Below are 8,864 nucleotides of genomic sequence, written 5' to 3' on the forward strand. Positions count from 1 at the left end.
GCACGGGCTTACGCACGGCCGCTTATGGGGGGAACCGCGCGACCCAACCGCCCGCCCGAACGGCCTGTTATAACTTAGAGCGAAAACCAACACCTGTAATTTCCTTAATAATTGAGCTAGGGCAAAAAAAAAAAACGCTATCTTGTAGGAAAAAAGCAGGGGAACACGATGCCGTCGTTAAAAATATAGATTGCCGTGCTCGTTTTCGAGAAAAAAATGAAAAAATGGTCAAAATCGTCGCAGGACAAAAACTCGACACGCTATCTTGTAGGCAAAAATTAGACGAATTCAAAACCGTAGTTAAAAATATCGGTCGTCGCGCTAGTTTTCGAGAAAAAAACAAAAACGTTCAAAAAATTCGAGATAAAAAAAAAAAAACCAGCCTACCAGATAGAAAAAATTACACTGAACAAATATCATATAGGTCAAAATATGTGTTAGCGTACTAGTTTTCGAGATATAGACGAAAAACCGTCGCCGCCGATCGGTACGTCGGTCGATGCGAAAGCACCGCGCGACCGAGCGCCCGCCTAAAAGACCAGTTCGAACATACCGAAAAATCAAGAAACCGTAACTTCCTTAATAATTGAGCTAGGACAAAAAATCGACACGCTATCTTGCAGGAAAAAATCCGGGGAACACGATGGCGTCGTCAAAAGTGCAGGTCGTCGAGCTCGTTTTCGAGAAAAAAAAAAAAAAATTCTCAAAATTCGACAAAAAAATAAAACGATCAGTGGACCGTGTAGAGAATATAAAACTGCATAAGAATCGTATAGACGAAAATTGGCGTTCACGTGCTCGTTTTTGTGGAAAAAATTAAAAAAGCTCTCAAACTTCGAGATAAAAAAAAAAAAACCGTCTACCAGGTAGCCAACGGTAAACGGTACAAGTATCGTACGGGCGAAAACGAGCGTTACCGTGCTCGTTTTCGAGTTATTGACGAAAAACAGCCTGGAGCGATCGGTCCGGCGGTCGACGCGCGAAAGTTTCTAAGTCCGCTCTGCTCCGAATCATCGCTCCGGCGTCAAAAATCGTCGTAGGACAAAAAATCGCCACCCTATCTTGCAGGAAAAAATCCGGGGAACACGATGGCGTCGTCAAAAGTGCAGGTCGTCGAGCTCGTTTTCGAGAAAAAAAAAAAAAAATTCTCAAAATTCGACAAAAAAATAAAACGATCAGTGGACCGTGTAGAGAATCTAAAACTGCATAAGAATCGTATAGACCAAAATTGGCGTTCACGTGCTCGTTTTTGAGAAAAAAGTTAAAAAAGCTCTCAAAATTCGAGATAAAAAAAAAAAAAACCATCTACCAGGTAGCCAACGGTAAACGGTACAAGTATCGTACGGGCGAAAACGAGCGTTACCGTGCTCGTTTTCGAGTTATTGACGAAAAACAGCCTGGAGCGATCGGTCCGGCGGTCGACGCGCGAAAGTTTCTAAGTCCGCTCTGCTCCGAAACACCGCTCCGGCGTCAAAAATCGTCGTAGGACAAAAAATAGACACGCTATCTTGCAGGAAAAAATCCGGGGAACACGATGGCGTCGTCAAAAGTGCAGGTCGTCGAGCTCGTTTTCGAGAAAAAAAAAAAAAAAATTCTCAAAATTCGACAAAAAAATAAAACGATCAGTGGACCGTGTAGAGAATATAAAACTGCATAAGAATCGTATAGACGAAAATTGGCGTTCACGTGCTCGTTTTTGTGGAAAAAATTAAAAAAGCTCTCAAACTTCGAGATAAAAAAAAAAAAACCGTCTACCAGGTAGCCAACGGTAAACGGTACAAGTATCGTACGGGCGAAAACGAGCGTTACCGTGCTCGTTTTCGAGTTATTGACGAAAAACAGCCTGGAGCGATCGGTCCGGCGGTCGACGCGCGAAAGTTTCTAAGTCCGCTCTGCTCCGAATCATCGCTCCGGCGTCAAAAATCGTCGTAGGACAAAAAATCGCCACCCTATCTTGCAGGAAAAAATCCGGGGAACACGATGGCGTCGTCAAAAGTGCAGGTCGTCGAGCTCGTTTTCGAGAAAAAAAAAAAAAAATTCTCAAAATTCGACAAAAAAATAAAACGATCAGTGGACCGTGTAGAGAATATAAAACTGCATAAGAATCGTATAGACCAAAATTGGCGTTCACGTGCTCGTTTTTGAGAAAAAGTTAAAAAAGCTCTCAAAATTCGAGATAAAAAAAAAAAAACCATCTACCAGGTAGCCAACGGTAAACGGTACAAGTATCGTACGGGCGAAAACGAGCGTTACCGTGCTCGTTTTCGAGTTATTGACGAAAAACAGCCTGGAGCGATCGGTCCGGCGGTCGACGCGCGAAAGTTTCTAAGTCCGCTCTGCTCCGAAACACCGCTCCGGCGTCAAAAATCGTCGTAGGACAAAAAATAGACACGCTATCTTGCAGGAAAAAATCCGGGGAACACGATGGCGTCGTCAAAAGTGCAGGTCGTCGAGCTCGTTTTCGAGAAAAAAAAAAAAAAATTCTCAAAATTCGACAAAAAAATAAAACGATCAGTGGACCGTGTAGAGAATATAAAACTGCATAAGAATCGTATAGACGAAAATTGGCGTTCACGTGCTCGTTTTTGTGGAAAAAATTAAAAAAGCTCTCAAAATTCGAGATAAAAAAAAAAAAAAACCATCTACCAGGTAGCCAACGGTAAACGGTACAAGTATCGTACGGGCGAAAACGAGCGTTACCGTGCTCGTTTTCGAGTTATTGACGAAAAACAGCCTGGAGCGATCGGTCCGGCGGTCGACGCGCGAAAGTTTCTAAGTCCGCTCTGCTCCGAAACACCGCTCCGGCGTCAAAAATCGTCGTAGGACAAAAAATAGACACGCTATCTTGCAGGAAAAAATCCGGGGAACACGATGGCGTCGTCAAAAGTGCAGGTCGTCGAGCTCGTTTTCGAGAAAAAAAAAACAAAATTCTCAAAATTCGACAAAAAAATAAAACGATCAGTGGACCGTGTAGAGAATATAAAACTGCATAAGAATCGTATAGACGAAAATTGGCGTTCACGTGCTCGTTTTTGTGGAAAAAATTAAAAAAGCTCTCAAACTTCGAGATAAAAAAAAAAAAAAACCGTCTACCAGGTAGCCAACGGTAAACGGTACAAGTATCGTACGGGCGAAAACGAGCGTTACCGTGCTCGTTTTCGAGTTATTGACGAAAAACAGCCTGGAGCGATCGGTCCGGCGGTCGACGCGCGAAAGTTTCTAAGTCCGCTCTGCTCCGAAACACCGCTCCGGCGTCAAAAATCGTCGTAGGACAAAAAATCGCCACCCTATCTTGCAGGAAAAATCCGGGGAACACGATGGCGTCGTCAAAAGTGCAGGTCGTCGAGCTAGTTTTCGAGAAAAAAAAAAAAAAATTCTCAAAACTCGACAAAAAAATAAAACGATCAGTGGACCGTGTAGAGAATCTAAAACTGCATAAGAATCGTATAGACCAAAATTGGCGTTCACGTGCTCGTTTTTGAGAAAAAAGTTAAAAAAGCTCTCAAAATTCGAGATAAAAAAAAAAAAAACCATCTACCAGGTAGCCAACGGTAAACGGTACAAGTATCGTACGGGCGAAAACGAGCGTTACCGTGCTCGTTTTCGAGTTATTGACGAAAAACAGCCTGGAGCGATCGGTCCGGCGGTCGACGCGCGAAAGTTTCTAAGTCCGCTCTGCTCCGAAACACCGCTCCGGCGTCAAAAATCGTCGTAGGACAAAAAATAGACACGCTATCTTGCAGGAAAAAATCCGGGGAACACGATGGCGTCGTCAAAAGTGCAGGTCGTCGAGCTCGTTTTCGAGAAAAAAAAAAAAAAATTCTCAAAATTCGACAAAAAAATAAAACGATCAGTGGACCGTGTAGAGAATATAAAACTGCATAAGAATCGTATAGACGAAAATTGGCGTTCACGTGCTCGTTTTTGTGGAAAAAATTAAAAAAGCTCTCAAACTTCGAGATAAAAAAAAAAAAAACCGTCTACCAGGTAGCCAACGGTAAACGGTACAAGTATCGTACGGGCGAAAACGAGCGTTACCGTGCTCGTTTTCGAGTTATTGACGAAAAACAGCCTGGAGCGATCGGTCCGGCGGTCGACGCGCGAAAGTTTCTAAGTCCGCTCTGCTCCGAATCATCGCTCCGGCGTCAAAAATCGTCGTAGGACAAAAAATCGCCACCCTATCTTGCAGGAAAAAATCCGGGGAACACGATGGCGTCGTCAAAAGTGCAGGTCGTCGAGCTCGTTTTCGAGAAAAAAAAAAAAAAATTCTCAAAATTCGACAAAAAAATAAAACGATCAGTGGACCGTGTAGAGAATATAAAACTGCATAAGAATCGTATAGACGAAAATTGGCGTTCACGTGCTCGTTTTTGTGGAAAAAATTAAAAAAGCTCTCAAACTTCGAGATAAAAAAAAAAAAAACCGTCTACCAGGTAGCCAACGGTAAACGGTACAAGTATCGTACGGGCGAAAACGAGCGTTACCGTGCTCGTTTTCGAGTTATTGACGAAAAACAGCCTGGAGCGATCGGTCCGGCGGTCGACGCGCGAAAGTTTCTAAGTCCGCTCTGCTCCGAATCATCGCTCCGGCGTCAAAAATCGTCGTAGGACAAAAAATCGCCACCCTATCTTGCAGGAAAAAATCCGGGGAACACGATGGCGTCGTCAAAAGTGCAGGTCGTCGAGCTCGTTTTCGAGAAAAAAAAAAAAAAATTCTCAAAATTCGACAAAAAAATAAAACGATCAGTGGACCGTGTAGAGAATCTAAAACTGCATAAGAATCGTATAGACCAAAATTGGCGTTCACGTGCTCGTTTTTGAGAAAAAAGTTAAAAAAGCTCTCAAAATTCGAGATAAAAAAAAAAAAAACCATCTACCAGGTAGCCAACGGTAAACGGTACAAGTATCGTACGGGCGAAAACGAGCGTTACCGTGCTCGTTTTCGAGTTATTGACGAAAAACAGCCTGGAGCGATCGGTCCGGCGGTCGACGCGCGAAAGTTTCTAAGTCCGCTCTGCTCCGAAACACCGCTCCGGCGTCAAAAATCGTCGTAGGACAAAAAATAGACACGCTATCTTGCAGGAAAAAATCCGGGGAACACGATGGCGTCGTCAAAAGTGCAGGTCGTCGAGCTCGTTTTCGAGAAAAAAAAAACAAAATTCTCAAAATTCGACAAAAAATAAAACGATCAGTGGACCGTGTAGAGAATATAAAACTGCATAAGAATCGTATAGACGAAAATTGGCGTTCACGTGCTCGTTTTTGTGGAAAAAATTAAAAAAGCTCTCAAACTTCGAGATAAAAAAAAAAAAAACCGTCTACCAGGTAGCCAACGGTAAACGGTACAAGTATCGTACGGGCGAAAACGAGCGTTACCGTGCTCGTTTTCGAGTTATTGACGAAAAACAGCCTGGAGCGATCGGTCCGGCGGTCGACGCGCGAAAGTTTCTAAGTCCGCTCTGCTCCGAAACACCGCTCCGGCGTCAAAAATCGTCGTAGGACAAAAAATAGACACGCTATCTTGCAGGAAAAAATCCGGGGAACACGATGGCGTCGTCAAAAGTGCAGGTCGTCGAGCTCGTTTTCGAGAAAAAAAAAAAAAATTCTCAAAATTCGACAAAAAAATAAAACGATCAGTGGACCGTGTAGAGAATATAAAACTGCATAAGAATCGTATAGACGAAAATTGGCGTTCACGTGCTCGTTTTTGTGGAAAAAATTAAAAAAGCTCTCAAACTTCGAGATAAAAAAAAAAAAAACCGTCTACCAGGTAGCCAACGGTAAACGGTACAAGTATCGTACGGGCGAAAACGAGCGTTACCGTGCTCGTTTTCGAGTTATTGACGAAAAACAGCCTGGAGCGATCGGTCCGGCGGTCGACGCGCGAAAGTTTCTAAGTCCGCTCTGCTCCGAATCATCGCTCCGGCGTCAAAAATCGTCGTAGGACAAAAAATCGCCACCCTATCTTGCAGGAAAAAATCCGGGGAACACGATGGCGTCGTCAAAAGTGCAGGTCGTCGAGCTCGTTTTCGAGAAAAAAAAAAAAAAATTCTCAAAATTCGACAAAAAAATAAAACGATCAGTGGACCGTGTAGAGAATATAAAACTGCATAAGAATCGTATAGACCAAAATTGGCGTTCACGTGCTCGTTTTTGAGAAAAAAGTTAAAAAAGCTCTCAAAATTCGAGATAAAAAAAAAAAAAACCATCTACCAGGTAGCCAACGGTAAACGGTACAAGTATCGTACGGGCGAAAACGAGCGTTACCGTGCTCGTTTTCGAGTTATTGACGAAAAACAGCCTGGAGCGATCGGTCCGGCGGTCGACGCGCGAAAGTTTCTAAGTCCGCTCTGCTCCGAAACACCGCTCCGGCGTCAAAAATCGTCGTAGGACAAAAAATAGACACGCTATCTTGCAGGAAAAAATCCGGGGAACACGATGGCGTCGTCAAAAGTGCAGGTCGTCGAGCTCGTTTTCGAGAAAAAAAAAACAAAATTCTCAAAATTCGACAAAAAAATAAAACGATCAGTGGACCGTGTAGAGAATATAAAACTGCATAAGAATCGTATAGACGAAAATTGGCGTTCACGTGCTCGTTTTTGTGGAAAAAATTAAAAAAGCTCTCAAACTTCGAGATAAAAAAAAAAAAAACCGTCTACCAGGTAGCCAACGGTAAACGGTACAAGTATCGTACGGGCGAAAACGAGCGTTACCGTGCTCGTTTTCGAGTTATTGACGAAAAACAGCCTGGAGCGATCGGTCCGGCGGTCGACGCGCGAAAGTTTCTAAGTCCGCTCTGCTCCGAAACACCGCTCCGGCGTCAAAAATCGTCGTAGGACAAAAAATCGCCACCCTATCTTGCAGGAAAAAATCCGGGGAACACGATGGCGTCGTCAAAAGTGCAGGTCGTCGAGCTAGTTTTCGAGAAAAAAAAAAAAAAATTCTCAAAACTCGACAAAAAAATAAAACGATCAGTGGACCGTGTAGAGAATCTAAAACTGCATAAGAATCGTATAGACCAAAATTGGCGTTCACGTGCTCGTTTTGAGAAAAAAGTTAAAAAAGCTCTCAAAATTCGAGATAAAAAAAAAAAAACCATCTACCAGGTAGCCAACGGTAAACGGTACAAGTATCGTACGGGCGAAAACGAGCGTTACCGTGCTCGTTTTCGAGTTATTGACGAAAAACAGCCTGGAGCGATCGGTCCGGCGGTCGACGCGCGAAAGTTTCTAAGTCCGCTCTGCTCCGAAACACCGCTCCGGCGTCAAAAATCGTCGTAGGACAAAAAATAGACACGCTATCTTGCAGGAAAAAATCCGGGGAACACGATGGCGTCGTCAAAAGTGCAGGTCGTCGAGCTCGTTTTCGAGAAAAAAAAAAAAAAATTCTCAAAATTCGACAAAAAAATAAAACGATCAGTGGACCGTGTAGAGAATATAAAACTGCATAAGAATCGTATAGACGAAAATTGGCGTTCACGTGCTCGTTTTTGTGGAAAAAATTAAAAAAAGCTCTCAAACTTCGAGATAAAAAAAAAAAAAAACCGTCTACCAGGTAGCCAACGGTAAACGGTACAAGTATCGTACGGGCGAAAACGAGCGTTACCGTGCTCGTTTTCGAGTTATTGACGAAAAAACAGCCTGGAGCGATCGGTCCGGCGGTCGACGCGCGAAAGTTTCTAAGTCCGCTCTGCTCCGAATCATCGCTCCGGCGTCAAAAATCGTCGTAGGACAAAAAATCGCCACCCTATCTTGCAGGAAAAAATCCGGGGAACACGATGGCGTCGTCAAAAGTGCAGGTCGTCGAGCTCGTTTTCGAGAAAAAAAAAAAAAAAATTCTCAAAATTCGACAAAAAAATAAAACGATCAGTGGACCGTGTAGAGAATATAAAACTGCATAAGAATCGTATAGACCAAAATTGGCGTTCACGTGCTCGTTTTTGAGAAAAAAGTTAAAAAAGCTCTCAAAATTCGAGATAAAAAAAAAAAAAACCATCTACCAGGTAGCCAACGGTAAACGGTACAAGTATCGTACGGGCGAAAACGAGCGTTACCGTGCTCGTTTTCGAGTTATTGACGAAAAACAGCCTGGAGCGATCGGTCCGGCGGTCGACGCGCGAAAGTTTCTAAGTCCGCTCTGCTCCGAAACACCGCTCCGGCGTCAAAAATCGTCGTAGGACAAAAAATAGACACGCTATCTTGCAGGAAAAAATCCGGGGAACACGATGGCGTCGTCAAAAGTGCAGGTCGTCGAGCTCGTTTTCGAGAAAAAAAAAAAAAAATTCTCAAAATTCGACAAAAAAATAAAACGATCAGTGGACCGTGTAGAGAATATAAAACTGCATAAGAATCGTATAGACGAAAATTGGCGTTCACGTGCTCGTTTTTGTGGAAAAAATTAAAAAAGCTCTCAAAATTCGAGATAAAAAAAAAAAAAACCATCTACCAGGTAGCCAACGGTAAACGGTACAAGTATCGTACGGGCGAAAACGAGCGTTACCGTGCTCGTTTTCGAGTTATTGACGAAAAACAGCCTGGAGCGATCGGTCCGGCGGTCGACGCGCGAAAGTTTCTAAGTCCGCTCTGCTCCGAAACACCGCTCCGGCGTCAAAAATCGTCGTAGGACAAAAAATAGACACGCTATCTTGCAGGAAAAAATCCGGGGAACACGATGGCGTCGTCAAAAGTGCAGGTCGTCGAGCTCGTTTTCGAGAAAAAAAAAACAAAATTCTCAAAATTCGACAAAAAAATAAAACGATCAGTGGACCGTGTAGAGAATATAAAACTGCATAAGAATCGTATAGACGAAAATTGGCGTTCACGTGCTCGTTTTTGTGGAAAAAATTAAAAAAGCTCTCAAACTTCG

This window comes from Colletes latitarsis, unplaced genomic scaffold (genome assembly GCF_051014445.1).
Source record: "Colletes latitarsis isolate SP2378_abdomen unplaced genomic scaffold, iyColLati1 scaffold0116, whole genome shotgun sequence".
Taxonomy (NCBI): Eukaryota; Metazoa; Arthropoda; class Insecta; order Hymenoptera; family Colletidae; genus Colletes; species Colletes latitarsis.